General features: G+C 44.8%; 1 protein-coding gene across 1 annotated transcript in view; it reads left to right on the forward strand.

Annotated features, from left to right (window-relative positions):
* Nucleotides 1-19887, forward strand: part of LOC120999373 (zinc finger protein OZF-like) — a 248515-nt gene that overhangs the window by 51634 nt on the left and 176994 nt on the right. The window lies entirely within an intron of this gene.

Raw genomic sequence — 19887 nt, forward strand, 5'->3', positions numbered from 1 at the left:
ATATTTTTACGTGGGAAACATTTTAAAAAGAAATCTAATCTTCCTTTGCATGAGAAAAATCACATAGAGAAGGGGACATTTTCATGTGCTGAATGTGGAAAGTCTTTTACCAGGAAATTACTTTTAGTTAGACATCAAAGAGCTCACAAAGCGGAGAAGCCATATACATGTTCAGAATGTGGGAAATGTTTTATGTGGAAGGGTTCTCTTGAAAAACATCAGAGAAATCACACAGGGGAGAAGTCTTTTTCATGTTCAGAAGATGGGAAATGCTTTACCCAGAAATCAGATCTTGTGGGACATCTACAAAGTCACTCAAGGAAAAGGGTATTTTCATGTACAGAATGTGGAAAATGTTTTAGCAGGAAAACAGGTCTTGTTAGACATCAGACAACTCACACAGGAGAGAAGCCATTTTCATGTTCTGAATGTGGGAAATGTTTTAGCCAGAAAACAGGTCTTGTTAGACATCAGACAACTCACACAGGAGAGAAGCCATTTTCATGTTCTGAATGTGGGAAATCTTTTAGGCAGAAATCATTTCTTGTGGAACATTTAAGAATTCACACAGGAGAGAAGCCGTTTTCATGCTCAGAATGTGGAAGATGTTTTACGCATAAATCAAGTCTTCTTCATCACCAGAGTACTCACAAACGAGAGGTCTTTTCATGTTCTGAATGTGGGAAATGTTTTAGCCAGAAAACAGGTCTTGTTAGACATCAGACAACTCACGCAGGAGAAAAGCCATTTTCATGCTCAGAATGTGGGAAATCTTTTAGTCATAAATCATTTCTTGTGGAACATTTAAGAATTCACACAGGAGAGAAGCCGTTGTCATGCTCAGAATGTGGGAAATGTTTTACCCAGAATTCGAAACTTGTGAGTCATCTAAGAACTCACACAGGAGAGAAGCCATTTTCATGCTCAGAATGTGGGAAAAGTTTTACCCAGATGGCGGGTCTTATTAGACATCAGACAACTCACACAGGGGAAAAGCCATTTTTATGTTCTGAATGTGGAAAGTGTTTTAGTCAGAAATACTTTCTTTTGGAACATCTAAGAACTCACACAGGAGAGAAGCCATTTTCATGCTCAGGATGTGGAAAATGTTTTGCCCATAAATCAACTCTTCTTAATCATCAGAGAACTCATGATAGAGAAAAGGCATTTTCATGTTCACAATGTGGGAAATGTTTCAGCCAGAAAAGGGCTCTTGTTAAACATAATCAGAGAACTCACACAGGGAAATAACCATTGTCTTGTTCAGAATTTGGGAAACTGGAAATGGGTTCTTGTTAGGCATCTGAAAAATCGCACAAGGGAGAAACCATTATAATGTTCAAATTGTAAAAAGAATGTGGCAGATGTGGCAATTCATTGTAGGACCTGCTGCCTAACAATGCCTTCTGATGTATATATTGCAAAGAATACAAGTCACGTGCCCTGTCACCATTAAAGGGCTTGTGTTACCTCGAACATTGGTGGCATATTGCTAGGATATCAAAAATAAATAGCACTCTTCTTTGCAAATCCTTAGTGTGGTTTATTAGTTGAACATATTAGCTGGCCAAGTTGCTGGCGGTGCAGTCACTGCTATACCATTTAGTAGAGCTTGCTGCCTTTAGGGAGCTGATGATGTGTACTCAAACTCACTGGAAGATATCTAGTCATGATTATTTCTCCCAAAAAGAAAGCCATCCCTGCCTTGTATTCGGCCTGTTTCTCACACAAGGCATTTATTCACCTCCTCCTCCACGGACAACCTTCTGTCCCCAACAGGACACTCCTGTCCCACTTCCCCTCCTTCCTATCACATGTGTGAAGTCAAGCATTGCCATGTAGTGTTGGAGCTGATCGGCCTGGGCGAGAGTAGCTACGCAGGCTGGCAATGTCCAGGAGACTGTCCTTGCATTTCAGACATTCTTATGTGACGAGGGACGCTCTCCTTGGCTTGCAGCGACAGAATGGTCTGCCATTACACCACTTAATCCGCGATATTCCAACTCGCTGGAATTCAAATGATTTTGTCATGCACCAAATGGCCTCAGCAGGGAGCATGTGTTGTTTCGAGATCAGGCAGTGGCAGCTCATTAAGAAATGTGTGTCAGGTGCAGAAGTCCCTTGAAGAGGTCACAAAATTTGTCAGTAGGGACAACTGCGGCATTAACAATCTAATCCCCCTCATATTTATCTTAGAACAGACGCTGATGCTCATGCGAAGAATAACAGCTAGCACATCTTGCTTTCCTCCCTGTCGTTATTGGGGAACCACAAGGAGAGTCCCATGAAGGATGAGGAGCTGCCAGTGGAGGGAGGAGGAGGTGAAGGATGATAATCACGACACCTGATCGTCTTAGTAGGGGGTGGAGCCAGAAAGAACTGGCTCCTTGGGCATGCTAGCCAGAATGGGGACCTATATGCTTGCTTGCTTATGCACCGACATGCATATCATTCACATCAAACAGTCTAATGATTACTGGATATCCATGCTTTTAGATCCCCGCTATCAAAGCTAAATGAGAGAATGCTTTCCTCCTCCAAAAAGAAGGCCAAATTACGTTATTACCCAGAAACACTGTATACACCGCTTGCTGCCGCTTACAGCAAACAGATGCCTGCCACTAGCGTGTCTGACAGGGAGACTCCTCTCCGGGTCCTGCAGGGTCACCCATCTCCTCCTGCCACAAGCAGCAGTAGCCGCTGCAGCAGCCAGTTCAGTCTCCTCAACATGATAGAACAGATTTTTCACGTGCTGCACCAGGCTGAGGCAAATCAGCAAGTGGAGACCTCTTACCTCAGTGTTCAGGTTAAGGCCTACCTGCTCTCTGTCTTCATTCTTGCCCAGCCTCCAGTGTCATCTTAGAGAGGGTTTTTAGCGCTGCAGGCAATGTGGTGCTACCCAAACAGACCAAGTTGTCCTCCTCCAGTGTCCAAAACATCACTTTTGCAAAATAAACCATGTCTGGATTTGAAAGGATTTTCACACTCTTCTGACAGAGGCCAATAAATAGATCTAGCCTCGGTGATGTGCCCCATCTTGCCACTGTTGTTGTCTGCCTATCATCATCTTCTGTACAGCTGCTGCCACCGCCATCATACCATTACTGCTGTATGCCTGCCAACATGTACCATAGGGCTGATGCCAGCACTGCAGCAGCTGCTACTGCTCGTTGCCATTCCCCCTACTGCCACCACTATTAAATGCTTTGGGGCAATTTTTATTATTATTGCATTATACTTATTTTGAGCTAAAAATAATTTCCACTGGTCTTTATTAACAATAAGGAATGTTTTTTGTGTACAAAGCTGACATGCTCTACTAGCTGCCTACGGATTTTTTTGTCTTTTTCGTCATCTGAGGAACAGCAGGACTTCTTATCTCTGAGCTCTCATTATAAATAGAGACAAGGGAGTGGGGGGGGGATGGAATGAGAGTGACAAGGGAGTGGGGGGGAAATGGAATGAGAGTGACAAGGGAGTGGGGGGGAAATGGAATGAGAGTGACAAAGGAGTGGGGGGAATGGAATGAGAGTGACAAGGGAGTGGGGGGGGAATGATGAGAGTGACAAGGGAGTGGGGGGGAGGAAATGATGAGAGTGACAAGGGAGGGGGGGGAAATGGAATGAGAGTGACAAGGGAGTGGGGGGGAAATGGAATGAGAGTGACAAGGGAGTGGGGGGGGAATGATGAGAGTGACAAGGGAGTGGGGGGAGGAAATGATGAGAGTGACAAGGGAGTGGGGGGGAGGAAATGGAATGAGAGTGACAAGGGAGTGGGGGGGAATAAGAGTGACAAGGGAGTGAGGGGGGATTGATGAGAGTGACAAGGGAGTGAGGGGGGATTGATGAGAGTGACAAGGGAGTGGGGGGGGAATAAGAGTGACAAGGGAGTGAGGGGGGATTGATGAGAGTGACAAGGGAGTGGGGGAAGAATGAGAGTGACAAGGGAGGGGGGGAATGAGAGTGACAAGGGAGTCCCCAGAGCCAGACTGCAGCCAGAGACCAGATCATCTTATTGTCCTGGTGGTAAGTAGACAATGCAATATGTTTATTATGTAATTGTTTAGTTATTAATACTACATTGGAAACTAATTTACCTCACATTAAGGCTCCATTCACACGTCCGCAACGTGTTTTGCGGATACACGGAGCCGCGGATCTGCAAAACACGGAAATCGGCAATGTGCGTTCCGCATTTTGCGGACCGCACATTGCCGGCACTAATAGAATATGCCTGTTCTTGTCCACAATTGCGGACAAGAATAGGACATGTTCTATTTTTTTGCGGAACGGAAGTGCGGACCCGGAAGTGCGGATCCGCAATTCCGTGTCCGGGCAGCACATCATGCTGCCCCATAGGAATGAATGGGTCCGCAATTCCGTTCCGCAAAATGCATAACGAAATTGCGGACGTGTGAATTGAGCCTAAAAGGACACTATAGTCCTAGTACTAGTACAGTTACTGTAGTAGTACTGGTGTCTATAGCCTGTTCCTGCAGAGAACAGACACTGTGCAGAACTAGTGGTAAAGGAGCACTATAGTGCCAGGGAAACAAACTCATTTTCCTGGCACTATATAGTTGTTAGGAGTGGGGCACCCTCGTGTCCCCCTCCCACTGGGCTGAAGGGGTTAAAACCCCTTCAGCCACTTACCTTTCTCCAGCACCGGCACTGGGAACTCTTCTCCCCGATCCTCCTCTCAGCTGCGAATGCGCACGCATTCAAAACTATCGCGGAAGCCCCTCTAGCGGCTGTCAGGGAGACGGCTACAAGAAGCTTTATTAGCCCTAAGGGAAACATAGCAGTTCTTTTAATTTAAATACTGAGAAAGGGGTGGAACATGATATGGGCAGATCATCTGATAAGGGGGGGCGCAATTTTTATCTTGCCCTTGGGCGGCAAAAATCCTTGCACCGGCCCAGGCCGCATGCCACTATATCCGTACCCTTTCCACATCCACCCTGCACTGCTGATGCTCCCAATTAAAAAGGAGAATTTTTCTAGGCTGTTTTCCTTCTGACAATTAACAGGCAGACATTCTTTTTGGACACTTGGTCCCAACAAGCCACCGTTTTTCTTTTTTCTTTTTCCCATAACACCGCATGCGTTTATACACCATCTGCCCCTGATAAGGGACAATTTTTGAAAGCTTTAGAATGTGAAGACGCACAACACATGTGCTGGCGCGCGCGGTGTTTCTTTAAACGCGCTTTTCGTTAACTCTGTCAAACATGCGTTTACCCATAACTATGTACGTCAGTGTCACTCAGACATGATTTGCAATATATTGCCATTGCGTTCAAGAGCTTAGGGAGGGGGAGAGAAAAAAAACTAAAATTAAGTTAAAAATATTTATGAAAAAAAGATAAAGGAGGGAAATTTATCCTGAGGGGAATATCTGAAGTCAGTTTTGCTGGAGTCTGTGTTGCTTGTACTTTATGCCACATTTATTAAATGTTCCATATTACTTGATAAATTTGTCTAAGGCCTTATGCACACGACCGTATGTGTTTTGCAGTCTGCAAATTGCGGAGCCGCAAAAGTACAGATGATGTCCGCATGGCATCCGTTTGTTTTGCGGATCCATTGTAACAATGCCTATCCTTGTCTGCCAAACGGACAAGAATATGACATGTTCTATTTTTTTTGCTGGGCTACGGAACGGACATATGGATGCAGATAGCAAACGGTGTGCTGTCCGCATTTTTTGAGGACCCATTGAAATGAATGGGTCTACATCCTATCCGTAAAAAAAACAAAACGGAAACAAAAAACCTAACACCTTTGTCTAGAGAAGCTCCTCCAGTTTTCCTGTTCCACCCTCCTCCTGGAGTGAGATTGCAATTTTTTTTATTTTTTTTTAGAAAAGTCTCAATGATAAATCTGGAATGAAACTCCTTAACATAACACTTTCCCACTTTTGCAAAAAAAAAAAAAAGATTAAATAATTACAAGAATAATTGCTGCTGTAATTTGCCCACTGGCTCCTGGTACTACCCATACGGTACAGGTAGGTTTAGCGTTAGGTCCCGTGCCACTTTAGAAACCTTGGCGTGGTGTGCAGGCTCAGGTATGTCCTTAAAGGGGTTATCCGACTTAAATAAATCTATTTGCATTTATTGTAGACCAGTGAAAGATTCTTAAAATCACTTTCATCACCTATCTATCACTGTTTGGCCAGTTCAGTTCAGGGTCATGTTACACCTGACTTCAGTAAGCTGGCTCTGCTGGTGACGTCTCGTTTACAAGCTTCTCTCTGCTTGAGGGAGTGTCCAGGCTGTGTAAACAAAACGTCAGAGCCTCTGGTGCCCTTCCCCCTCCAGCTCTCCTCACACTGCCTCAGCTCTGCTATGCGATCGAGGCAGTACAAACCAGAGGTGATCTCCAGCAGCACAGGGTATGTTTGTCCCTCCTGCATTCACTGGGGCTAGAGGTGGCAGTTTGTAAACGTTCCCCTCTGCATCTGGGGATCGTTATTACAGCCCTGGTCCCCCCCCCCCCACTAGTACACATTCAACACCCCCTGGGAAATATAAATAAATTATTGGCCATCATTATTATGATCATCATCATCATTTTTCAGCTATATAAAATCCTTATCTGCCACCAATATATGGATTTATCTAAGCAATATCAATGTTGAATATATATTTGAATAATATAGATATTGCTTAGATACAGATAATGCTAATGATATTTTCACACTAGCGGCAGGACGTATCCGACAGGCTGTTCACCCTGTCGGATCTGCCCTGCCGCTATTTGACGGTGCCGCTGGACGGATCCGTTATTGCAATTCATTTCTAGACGGATCCGCACCTGGATCAGTCTACAAATGCTGTCAGTTGTCACACTGATCGGCGGATCCAGCAGGCACGCAGCTCCGACGACGGAGCTGCCGTGTGGATCCGGCGTTGCAAAACAACTGAAGGACGGATCCGCCCTTCCGGTCTGCGCATGCGCAGAACATGAAAAATGTGAAAAAGACTGAAAGAGGGATCCGTCCATCCGCATGACAAGCGGATAGACGGATCCGTTATTGCAATGCATTTCTAGACGGATCCGCACCTGGATCCGTCTACAAATGCTGTCAGTTGTCACACTGATTGGCGGATCCGGCGGGCAGCTCCGACGATGGAACTGCCTGCCGGATCACACTAACGCTAGTGTGAAAGTACCATAAAAAGTCGAAAATCCATAGCTCCACCACCGTCCCCTTTATAGTCAATGGGGACAGAGCGGCAGTCCAGCGGCACGGCAAAATAGCGGCTGGCCGGATCCGACAGGGTGAACAGCCTGTTGGATCGATCCTGCCTCTAGTGTGAAAGTAGCCTTAGGCTCCATTCACACATCCGCAAATGGGTCCGCATTTGTTCTGCAATTTTGCGGAACGGGTGCGGACCCATTAATTTTCTATGGTGACGGAATTTGGAATTAGTGCAAATACGTCCTCCTTGATATACTGTAATAACAGAAAGAAAATTTTTAGACTAGAAACAAAACCAAACATGAAAGAAATGTATGAAAAAAATAACATAACTTACACTGTGCAGCTGCAATGTGACAGGGAGATCTTCTGCCCTGTGTGTGTATTTATTTATTTTTATGCAAAGTGCAGAGCAGGGGGCGGGGAAGGTCAGGTTGTTCACGCCCAGAAATATTCATGAGGCAGAGCTCAGGCTTTGTTGGTACACGCCCCCTCACCTTGTACTGCATCATGTAAACAAAGCAATGACAGGACCATGAAAAGGTGCAAATATGGGTTTTAACTTGATGAAATCAAGCTTAACCAAATTATATGTATATCCTGATGGATTTTAAGTGTTTTTTTATTTTTTTTATTAACTCGGATAACCCCTTTAATATAAGAATATACTGGCTAAAGTCTCATTTTTAACATCAGTGTGAGGGTTTAGTCAGATGTTACTGTTTGCATCCACCACAGTAGTGCACCTATACTTGATATTATTTATTCTATATATCATTCCACATCCACACATTTTACCATCTGGTGTAGGATGCCTCTGTGGCACTTGTGGTCTGCTGTAGGCCTCCTCCACTGTATGCATTTTTTGCTGGGGATCGCCCTTAGCAACAGACCACAAGCGCAGGATCTGCTCCCCCGAGTATAAAAGCACAACTGCATTGGGGGTTGAGCATTTCCTGCCTTTAGAGACCAGGTATTTTGTCATTTATATAAAATAAAAAATAAAAAAAAATGCAAAATTTTGCGTAATTGGTTACATTGGTTACCAGAATTCTAGAGTGAAGGTATGATAAATCAGGGTCAAAATGTTTTCCTAAAAATTGATTGTTATATACCAATTTCCAGGGCAATTGGAGCCACTTTATTTTGGGTGCAATCAATTCGGGTCTGCTGGTCCCCAGGATCTCTTGGCCTGTTACCTTTGCATATTTCATTGTATTAGTGATGGGCTTTTTAGTTGCATTAACCCCTTAAGGACTCAGCCCTATTTCACCTTAAGGACTTGGCCATTTTTTGCAAATCTGACCAGTGTCACTTTAAGTGCTGATAACTTTAAAACGCTTTGACTTATCCAGGCCATTCTGAGATTGTTTTTTCGTCACATATTGTACTTCATGACACTAGTAAAATGAAGTAAAATAAATTCATTTTTATGTATAAAAAGTACCAAATTTACCAAAAATTTGTAAAAAATTTTAAATTTCCAAGTTTCAATTTCTCTACTTTTATAATACATAGTAATACCTCCAAAAATAGTTATTAGTTTACATTCCCCATATGTCTACTTCATGTTTGGATCATTTTGGAAATTATATTTTATTTTTTGGGGATGTTACAAGGCTTAGAAGTTTAGAAGCAAATCTTGAAATTTTTCAGAAATTTTCAAAAACCTAATTTTTAGGGATCAGTTCAGGTCTGAAGTCACTTTGCGAGGCTTACATAATAGAAACCACCCAAAAATTACCCCATTCTAGAAACGACACCCTCAAAGGTATTCAAAACTGCTTTCACAAACGTCGTTAACCATCATACAATCTCCCATCATACAATCTCACACAGTAGCCCCCCATCATACAATCCCACACCGTAGCCCCCCCATCATACAATCTCACACCGTAGTCCCCCCCATCCCACATGGCAGCCCCCCATCATGCAATCCCACACGGCAGCCCCCATCATACAATCCCACATGGCAGCCCCCCATCATACAATCCCACACAGCAGCCCCCCATCATACAATCCCACACAGCAGCCCCCCATCATACAATCTCACACCGTAATCCCCCATCCCACATGACAGTCCCCCCTCACAGAATTGTCAGCCCCCAGGATTCACATGTACAGTACAGACCAAAAGTTTGGACACACCTTCTCATTCAAAGAGTTTTCTTTATTTTCATGACTATGAAAATTGTAGATTCACACTTAAGGCATCAAAACTATGAATTAACACATGTGGAATTATATACATAACAAACAAGTGTGAAACAACTGAAAATATGTCATATTCTAGGTTCTTCAAAGTAGCCACCTTTTGCTTTGATTACTGCTTTGCGCACTCTTGGCATTCTCTTGATGAGCTTCAAGAGGTAGTCCCCTGAAATGGTCTTCCAACAGTCTTGAAGGAGTTCCCAGAGATGCTTAGCACTTGTTGGCCCTTTTGCCTTCACTCTGCGGTCCAGCTCACCCCAAACCATCTCGATTGGGTTCAGGTCCGGTGACTGTGGAGGCCAGGTCATCTGGCGCAGCACCCCATCACTCTCCTTCATGGTCAAATAGCCCTTACTTTCAAAGTTTTCCCAATTTTTCGGCTGACTGACTGACCTTCATTTCTTAAAGTAATGATGGCCCCTCGTTTTTCTTTACTTTTACTGCTTTTTTCTTGCCATAATACCAATTCTAACAGTCTATTCAGTAGGACTATCAGCTGTGTATCCACCTGACTTCTCCTCAACGCCACTGATGGTCCCAACCCCATTTATAAGGCAAGAAATCCCACTTATTAAAGCTGACAGGGCACACCTGTGAAGTGAAAACCATTTCAGGGGACTACCTCTTGAAGCTCATCAAGAGAATGCCAAGAGTGTGCAAAGCAGTAATCAAAGCAAAAGGTGGCTACTTTGAAGAACCTAGAATATGACATATTTTCAGTTGTTTCACACTTGTTTGTTATGTATATAATTCCACATGTGTTAATTCATAGTTTTGATGCCTTCAGTGTGAATCTACAATTTTCATAGTCATGAAAATAAAGAAAACTCTTTGAATGAGAAGGTGTGTCCAAACTTTTGGTCTGTACTGTACATGTGAATCCTGGGGGCTGACAATTCTGTGAGGGGGGACTGTCATGTGGGATGGGGGATTACGGTGTGAGATTGTATGATGGGGGGCTGCTGTGTGGGATTGTATGATGGGGGGGCTGCCATGTGGGATGGGGGGACTACGGTGTGAGATTGTATGATGGGGGGCTACGGTGTGGGATTGTATGATGGGGGGCTACGGTGTGAGATTGGATGATGGGGGCTACGGTGTGGGATATTGTATGATGGGGGGCTACGGTGTGGGATATTGTATGATGGGGGCTACGGTGTGAGATATTGTATGATGGGGGGCTACAGTGTGGGATATTGTATGATGGGGGCTACGTTGTGGGATATTGTATGATGGGGGGCTACGGTGTGGGATATTGTATGATGGGGGGCTACGGTGTGGGATATTGTATGATGGGGGTGCTACGGTGTGGGATATTGTATGATGGGGGCTACGGTGTGGGATATTGTATGATGGGGGGCTCGTATAATATTGTATGTGGGCCCCGTATAATATTGTATGCGGGGGGCCCCGTATAACATTGTATGCGGGTGGCCCCGTATAATATTGTATGCGGGGGGGGGCCCGTATAATATTGTATGCGGGGGGGGCGTATAATATTGTATGCGGGGGGGGGGGCCCGTATAATATTGTATGCGGGGGGGGGCCCCTTATAATATTGTATGCGGGGGGCGGGGCCCCGTATAACATTGTATCCGGGTGGCCCCGTATAATATTGTATGCGGGGGGGGGCCCCGTATAATATTGTATGCGGGGGGGTGGCGTATAAAATTGTATGCGGGGGGGCCCGTATAATATTGTATGCGGGGGGGCCCCTTATAATATTGTATGCGGGGGGGGGCCCCGTATAATATTGTATGCGGGTGGGGGGGCCGTATAATATTGTATGCGGGGGGGGGGCGTATAATATTGTATGCGGGGGGGCCCGTATAATATTGCATGCGGGGGGGGCATTGTAATATTGTGCAGAGAGGGGGCCGAGTAATATTGGATGCAGGGGGGGTGCTGTGTGATTTGGTATGTGGGGGGGGCGCAGTGTGATTTTGTTTGCAGGCTGCTATCTGGGGAGGCCACGTTGTATGTCACATGTTTTACTAAATAGAACGGGTTTTCATCTCCGCATATTTATTCTTATATATTTTCTACTGTACAAGTCAAAGTGAAAGCTGCCGGTCTTACTGTTTTTAATAAAAACTTATTGTTGAACCAAAAAAAAAATGTATTCTATATTTTTATGTTCATTTCTCTATTTTTTTTATTAATTATTTTTTATTGCAGTTCTTCTGTATTCTCGGCGCTTGTAGTTGTGCATAGAGACGGGCGCAGTCGTCTATAATGGTCAGTGTTGAGTGAAGCTTCAGATGCTTCATTCAAAACTTGGGAGTAACACTGTACAGTGATTCGTCTCTGTACAGTCTTAGAATGTATGGGCTCCTCGGAGCCAAAGTAAGTTATTCACAAAGTTGCGCGAGACTCCATTGAATAACTCAGGTAGTTGATTTTTAAAGTGGAAAAACACTTTAAAACTTTAATCAGAACTCTGCTTCGGTTCAGAGGTTCTAGACGGGACAGAAGCCGAGTTCGGTTTCAAGTTTTAAAGTGTTTTTCGACTTAAAAAATCAACTACCTGAGTTATTAAAGTGGTGTCTCGTGCAACTTCATGAATAACTAACTTCGGCTCCTCGGAGCCCATACATTCTAAGACTGTACGTAGATTAATCACTGTACAGTATTAATCCGAAGTTTTAAACGAAGCGACTTCGGATGAAGCCTCCAACACTCACTGCCCTCGACACCAACAATGGCCTAACAGACGCACACGTTACACCGCCCCGCGGATCTGTGAGGAGCAGCATTTACTGCTACAGGGGGACTCCCTGTACAATGCTTTAACCCCTTTCTGACCACCCAACGTAAATATACAGTCCTGATCAAAAGTTTAGGACCACTTGAAAAATGGCAAAAAATCCTATTTAGCATGGCTGGATCTTAACAAGGTTCCAAGTAGAGCTTCAACATGCAACAAGAAGAAATGGGAGTGAGACAAAACATTTTTTGAGCATTTAATTTAATGAAAACAACGAATAAACTGAAACAGGCTGTTTTTCAGCTGATCAAAAGTTTAGGACCACACCTCCAAAAAAAAACTAAACCCCCCCAAAACAGAAATCCAACTTCCAAAGCTGAACTCAGTAATGAGTAGCTCCGCCATTATTGTTTATCACTTCAAATATGTTTCGGCATGCTTGATGCAAGCGTTTCCATGAGGTGAGTGGGAACATTTCTCCAAGTGGTGAAGACGGCCGCACGAAGGCCATCTACTGTCTGGAACTGTTGTCCATTTTTGTAAACTTCCCTTGCCATCCATCCCCAAAGGTTCTCAATTGGATTTAGATCAGGGGAACACGCAGGATGGGCCAAAAGAGTGATGTTATTCTCCTGGAAGAAGTATGTTGTCCTGCGGGCATTGTGTACTGTAGCGTTGTCCTGTTGAAAAACCCAGTCGTTACCACACAGACGAGGGCCAGTAACGTTGGAAACCATCAGGACCATTAAGGGTACATTTTTTCTCATCAGAGAATAAATCTTTCTTCCACCTTTGAATGTCCCATGTTTGGTGCTCTCTTGCAAAGTCCAAACGAGCAGTTCTGTGGCTTTCAGGGAGACGAGGTCTTTGAAGACATTTTTTGTTTTTGAAGCGCTTCAGTCTCAGATGCCATCTGATGGTTATGGGGCTGCAGTCAGCACCAGTAAGGGCCTTAATTTGGGTCGAGGATCATCCAGTGTCTTGACAGAAAGCCAATTGGATCCTCCGGCTCAGTGCTGGTGAAATTTTTTTGGGTCTTCCACTTGACTTTTTTGTTCCATAACCCTCAGGATTATTTAAAGGGCTTCTACCACCAGAAATACCGTTATGTAGCTGACTGATATAGCGATGCGCTAATGTCAGCACTACATAACAGTATGTTTCTAACATTAGTCCCTGCAGCCGTTTTTGTAAAAAAAAAAGCACTTTTATTATATGCTAATGAGCCTCTAGGTGCTATGTTGGCGTAAAATCAGCACCTAGAGGCTCCGTCCACTCACCCTTTATCCCGCCCAGGTCCAGTTTTCTGCCCGCCCAGCTCCTCTTGATTGATGCCACTGTTCCCTGCATCGTTGGCGAAATCCCGCGCCTGCGCTGTTCACTTCGGCGCAGTAAGTGAAGGCCGCTCTCCTGATGCCGGCTTACTCACTGTGACGTATCAAGCGCAGTGCGGAATCCGGCACCAGGATCGCATCATTCACTCACTGCGCCGAAGAAGTGAACGGCGCAGGTGCGGGATTTCATCAACGATGCGGTGGACCGTGCCATCAATCAAGAGGAGCGGGGCGGGCAGAACAGAGAACCTGGGCGGGATAATGGGTGAGTGGACGGAGCCTCTAGGTGCTGATTTTACGCCCACATAGCACCTAGAGGCTCATTAGCATATAATAAAAGTGCTTTTTTTACAAAAACGGCTGCAGGGACTAAGGTTAGAAACATACTGTTATGTAGTGCTGACATTGGCGCATTGCTATATCAGTCAGCTACATAACAGTATTTCTGGTGGTAGAAGCCCTTTAAGAAATTCCTAATGACTGTCTTACTGCGTCCCACCTCGGCAGCGATGGCGCGCTGTGAGAGACCCTGCTTATGCAGTTCAACAACCCGACCACCTTCAAAAAGGGAGAGTTTTTTGGCCTTTGCCATCACAACGTGTGACTACCTGACAGAAAGTGACAATGAATCCACATCTTTGCACAGATTTGGCCTTTTAAAGGCATGTGGTCCTAAAATTTGTATCAGCTGAAAAACAGCCTGTTTCAGTTTAATCGTTATTTTCAATTAATTGAATGCTCAAAAAATGTTTTGTCTCCCTCCCATTTCTTCTTGTTGCATGTTGAAGCTCTACTTGGAACCTTGTTAAGATCCAGCAATGTAAAATAGGATTTTTTCAAGTGGTCTTAAACTTTTGATCAGGACTGTACCTCGGTGGGTGGGTATTTAAATATGGCAGCCGCTCGCGAGCACCATAGCTGCTGGGTGCTGTTTTAACCCCTTAAGGACCCATGACGTACATGTACGTCATATCTTGATGGGACTTAAAGACCCATGACGTACATGTACTTCATGAGGCCTGGGGGAAGATCAGGGTGGAATCGCTGCACCATGGCTGCTCTTACCAGCAGGCAGCTATGCCGGGAACGAGCAGCATGGTGCCGATCCACACCCCTGCAGCTCCAAGCGCTGCGATTGGATGATCAATGTGTCGGTCACATCGCAGCACAGGAAGCTGTCAGCAGCTGCGGGGAGGGTCAGGAGGAGGTCAGGGGACAGTGGCTGGTGCTGAACTGGTCAGCACCGGTCACATCCGAGGTGAGGCAGGGGACACCATTGTTTTGGGTCCCCTGCTAGCTCTGCAATTATCTGAAACAACGCTCCAGCCAATGGCAGCGCTATAGCTGCACAGGAAGAGGCAGAACGTCCCTGCATGCAGCCATTCTAGCTGGTGACTGCGTGCAGAGAGGTTCTGTGCTGCTGTGGCTTGCTGGGACTTGTGCTGTACCACCACTACGAATTTAACGCCTTTGCTGCTGAAAAGAAGAACAACATCTGGAATAGCTGCACAATTTTTTTTTTTTTCATTTGCAGCTGTTCCAGATCCCTCCGTTCCTGTCCTTTCCCACCCCCCGCCCCCCCATCCTTTTTTTTTTACAGACACCATTTGGTCTGTGCACTTTTTTTGGTATTTTATTTTATTTTTTAACCATTTACCAGCTCTGCATCACTTTTTCTATATGCGAGCTGTGCCAGCCAAGTGCTTTTCAGTGCATACCTGCCTGATCAGCACCTGCGGATTATTTGTGCTGATTTTTTTGCAATTTTTTTTCATATTTAACTTTTTTGGGTTAAAAAAGAACTGTTAGTTATATATAGATATAAGGAAAAATTTTAGCCAATGTAGTAATGTTTTATATGATCTGTGGTGCACGCACAATCAGTAGTGTGCTCAGTAGCATCTGCACATTTGAGGTTTTTTTTCACATTTGTGTGTGAAAAAATAACTGCAGTTAGTGGTAGTTAGATATATCAGATTTCAGCACGAATGCACCATCTGCGTACGTGCATTTTGCAACCACTGAGCACCGATCAGTAGTGTCCATTACTGATCGCGTCTGCTCAGTTTGCGCTACAAGTATTTATTTATTTTTTTGCAGAAAATATTTTTGTTTTTTTAGAACTTTTCTTCTAATTTAAAATTTCAAGTTTATTACAAGCCCCTTCATGTGTGAAAACACTACATACACATCCCTCACACTAAATAAAGGTTTACACATTTCACACGTCACACCCCAATAAAATAAAAATGTCCCATTCATCCCAACGACTATACTCAGCTGAAGAGGCATACGCCATGCTTGCCTCTGATACAGAGTCTGCCAGTGAGGAAGAAGAGGATGCCACTTTCCTCTACTCCTCTACCCCCTCATCATCATCCGCTGATGAGGGACCCTTTAGAGCAGGCATGCTCAACCTGCGGCCCTCCAGCTGTTGTAAAACTACAACTCCCACAATGCCCTGCTGTAGGCTGTTCGGGCTTCCTGGGAGTTGTAGTTTTGCAACAGCTGGAGGGCCGCAGGTTGAGCATGCCTGCTTTAGAAGGTGCCACAGGGTAGCAGCGGAGGCAGCCCCCCCAGAGTGAGCCCACATGGACCCCACCCCCTGACGATTATCAGCCCCAAATTCCGAAGTTCGTGGGCCACTCAGGAATTCTCATAGATTGTGCAGACTTCACTGAGCTAGATTTTTTCAAAATCTTCTTCTCTGAAGATTTTGTAAATCTAATGGTGGCCCAAACAACTTATACGCCCAACAATTCATTGCTCAGAACCCTAGTTCGCCATACGCTAGACCCCTAGGTTGGACCCCAGTAGATGCAGCAGAGATGATGAAGTTTTGGGGACTCGTGCTGCATACGGGCGTAGTAAAGAAGCCAAACGTTAGACAATATTGGAATTCTGACATTTTCTACCAGACTCCAATTTACAGTCAGACCATGAACCGGAAGCGGTTTGAATGGCAGCTAAAATCCATGTCTGCCAATTCAGGCCTGCAAAAACCATATTTTGCACTTTGCCTGTAGAGGCCTGCTGTACGCCAATACAGCAGGCTATGAGCACATATGGGGTGTTCGCAAAATGGGGAATATATACTGAGGTGCATTTTCCCCTTTAACCCCTTGTGAAAGTGAAAAATTGGGGTCTGCTAGTAATTTTTCATTTTTACAAATGTGTGCTTTGAAATCCTCTCTCTAGTATTTCTGCCTTCTGTGAGACATCTGTTTGGTAAAAAGTACCCTTTCCACCACTTAAAATGTTCGTACGGGGGTGTGGTTTCTGGAATGGGGTCACTTTTGGGGGTTTCCACTCTAGGGCCACCTCTGGGTTTTTCATATGCGACATAGCTCCCAATTACCATTCCAGCTAAATCCTCTCTCCTAACCGCCATATGGTGCTCCTTCCACTCTGAAGCCTGCCGTGCGGCTATACATCATGTGGGGTGCATTTTGTCCTGTTACCCCTTGTGAAAGTGAAAAATGTGGGTGTAAAGCAACTGTTTCTGGAAAAAATTGTGTGTGGTAGACAGAGGTAGATTTGGTTAGCAAATGTTTGGCAAAAGAAAATCATTTCTAGGTTCATCCACTAGTAACATGTCCGCTCTTGCCGCCACTGCAAACCCACCACAGCCGGACATCATCTCCTGCACCTTGTCCGTCATGTTCCACACCGTCACTGCTGCAACCAACTGCTACTACAACTGCAAAGCCAGACATCTTCTGCACCTGTATTGCCATCTGGTGTATGGGAAATAGACAGTTCACTGTGAGCAGGCTAAACTTCATGTCTGAAGAGGACCTCACCATCAGGAGAACCTCTCTGTAGGTAACACAATAAAAAAGGTCTGTCTGGTGTATGGGAAATAGACAGTTCACTGAGAGCAGGCTAAACTCCATGTCTGAAGAGGACCTCACCATCAGGAGAACCTCTCTGTATATAACACATAGAAAAGGTCTGTCTGGTGTATGGGAAATAGACAGTTCACTGTGAGCAGGCTAAACTCCATGTCTGAAGAGGACCTCACCATCAGGAGAACCTTTCTGTAGGTAACACATAAAAAAAGGTCTGTCTGGTGTATGGGAAATAGACAGTTCACTGTGAGCAGGCTAAACTCCATGTCTGAAGAGGACCTCACCATCAGGAGAACCTCTCTGTAGGTAACACATAAAAAAAGGTCTGTCTGGTGTATGGGAAATAGACAGTTCACTGTGAGCAGGCTAAACTCCATGTCTGAAGAGGACCTCACCAGCAGGAGAACCTCTCTGTATATAACACATAGAAAAGGTCCATCTGGGGTATAGGAAATAGACAGTACACTGTGAGCAGGCTAAACTCCATACCTGAAGAGGACCTCACCAGCAGGAGAACCTCTCTGTATATAACACATAGAAAAGGGCCGTCTGGTGTATGGGAAATAGACATTACACTGTGAGCAGGCTAAACCCCATGTCTGAAGAGGACCTCTCTGTAGGTAACACATAGAAAAGGTCCGTCTGGTGTATGGGAAATAGACAGTTCACTGTGAGCAGGCTAAACTCCATGTCTGAAGAGGACCTCACCAGCAGGAGAACCTCTCTGTATATAACACATAGAAAAGGGCCGTCTGGTGTATGGGAAAAAGACATTACACTGTGAGCAGGCTAAACCCCATGTCTGAAGAGGACCTCTCTGTAGGTAACACATAGAAAAGGTCCGTCTGGTGTATGGGAAATAGACAGTTCACTGTGAGCAGGCTAAACCCCATGTCTGAAGAGGACCTCACCAGCAGGAGAACTGATGGGGATCATGCTGAGCTTTCCTTTGACCATGATGATGGTGAAATCACAGGTTACCGCCAAAGTCCTGCAATCTGAATGTATACTTTGATGGGAACATTTCACAGATAACTCTTGATGAATAGAAAATTTGAGCCGATACTTTAGTTTTCTCGTACACTGGACGGCGGACATTTCTCCGTGATTAGAGGCTCATCTGCAGCATCATCTGAGCTCAAACCCTGTTCTCACAGGACTCGGGGTGAAGTGCGTCCATGATACGGATTCATGTTTTATGGTGATATTAAACAGTTAGGCCTCCTGCACACAAACGTTTTTTTGTTTCCGTTTGGCAGAACGCTTTTTCAATCCCATATATGGAAACATTAATTTCAATGGGTGCGCAAAAAAACGGAATGTACTCCGTATGCATTCAGTTTCCGTTTTTCAGTTCAAAGATAGAACAGGTCATATTATTGCCCGCAAATCATGTCCCGTGGCTCCATTCAAGTCAATGGGGCCGTAAAATGAACGGATACAGAATGCATCTGTATGTTTTCCGTATTTGTTCAATTTTTTGCGCAACCGTCTATTGAAAATGTTATGCCCAGCCGAATTTTAGAATGTAATTACTGTATATGCCTTGTTTAAGTTCCTCAAAAAAAGCAAACCAAACGGAAAAACGGAACGGAAACTGCGACAGTACTGAAACAAAAAAAAATTAAAAACGGATCCTTTTAAAACGGACCGCAAAACCATCCGGTCTTATAAGGATTAAAAAATAGATTTTCTACCACTCATCTGTTCAACTTTATTTAACAAAATTAATTGTAATGGATCACATACCACAAAGGGTTAAGAAGGTCCTTACGGAGAATGGAGTTTATCCAATTCACTTTGAATCTGCTAAATCCCATCATAGTTCCGGACCTGACCACCAGGGGGCCGAGAGGTCCGCACCGGGCATGGAGTTTAGACGGCTCTTACAGACCTGGCTATTTCCCAGACTGCAAAAGGACCAGGTCCGTGCCCTGTATGGAGTTTAGACACAACCGATTCCTCTGGCTTGCCACAACCCCACCAGTAATGAAGTGAGGACTTGTAGGTGAGGACAGTGCAGAGGTGTGTGTGTGTCACTCAGCTTTCCCAGGCTATTCCTCTGCACATAGGCCATTCAGAACAGGAGGGAAGCCGGTTGTCACTACATTATGTAATGTGACTCAGCTTTCCTGATGTCCTGCACGGCACAAGTGCAGAGGCATGAGAAGATATGGGGGGAGGTGGGAGCTGTGTTACTCAGCTTTCTCAGACTATTCTCATGTGCCATGCAGGACAGCAGAAAAGCTGGGTGCTATTACATCATAAATGCAGATAATAAGAACATGGAAAGGCAGGGGGGAGGGGTTCACTCAGCTTTCCCAGAGACTCCTGTCTCTGAACATATGTCCTGCAGGATAGCGAGTAATGTCCGTGTCTCCCAGCTGTCTTGCATGACACAGAGGATGGGGGAGGGGGGCACTCACTTCCTCACACTTTTCTCATGTCCACGAGACACAACCTAAATGTTAGTGGCTGTAGGACCTTTCATGTCACAGTCACGTGATCAGTTACATGGAAGGGATGTAAATGTTAGTGGCTGTAGGACCTTTGATGATGTCACAGTCATGTGATCAGT

This window comes from Bufo bufo, chromosome 4, assembly GCF_905171765.1.
Source record: "Bufo bufo chromosome 4, aBufBuf1.1, whole genome shotgun sequence".
Taxonomy (NCBI): domain Eukaryota; kingdom Metazoa; phylum Chordata; class Amphibia; order Anura; family Bufonidae; genus Bufo; species Bufo bufo.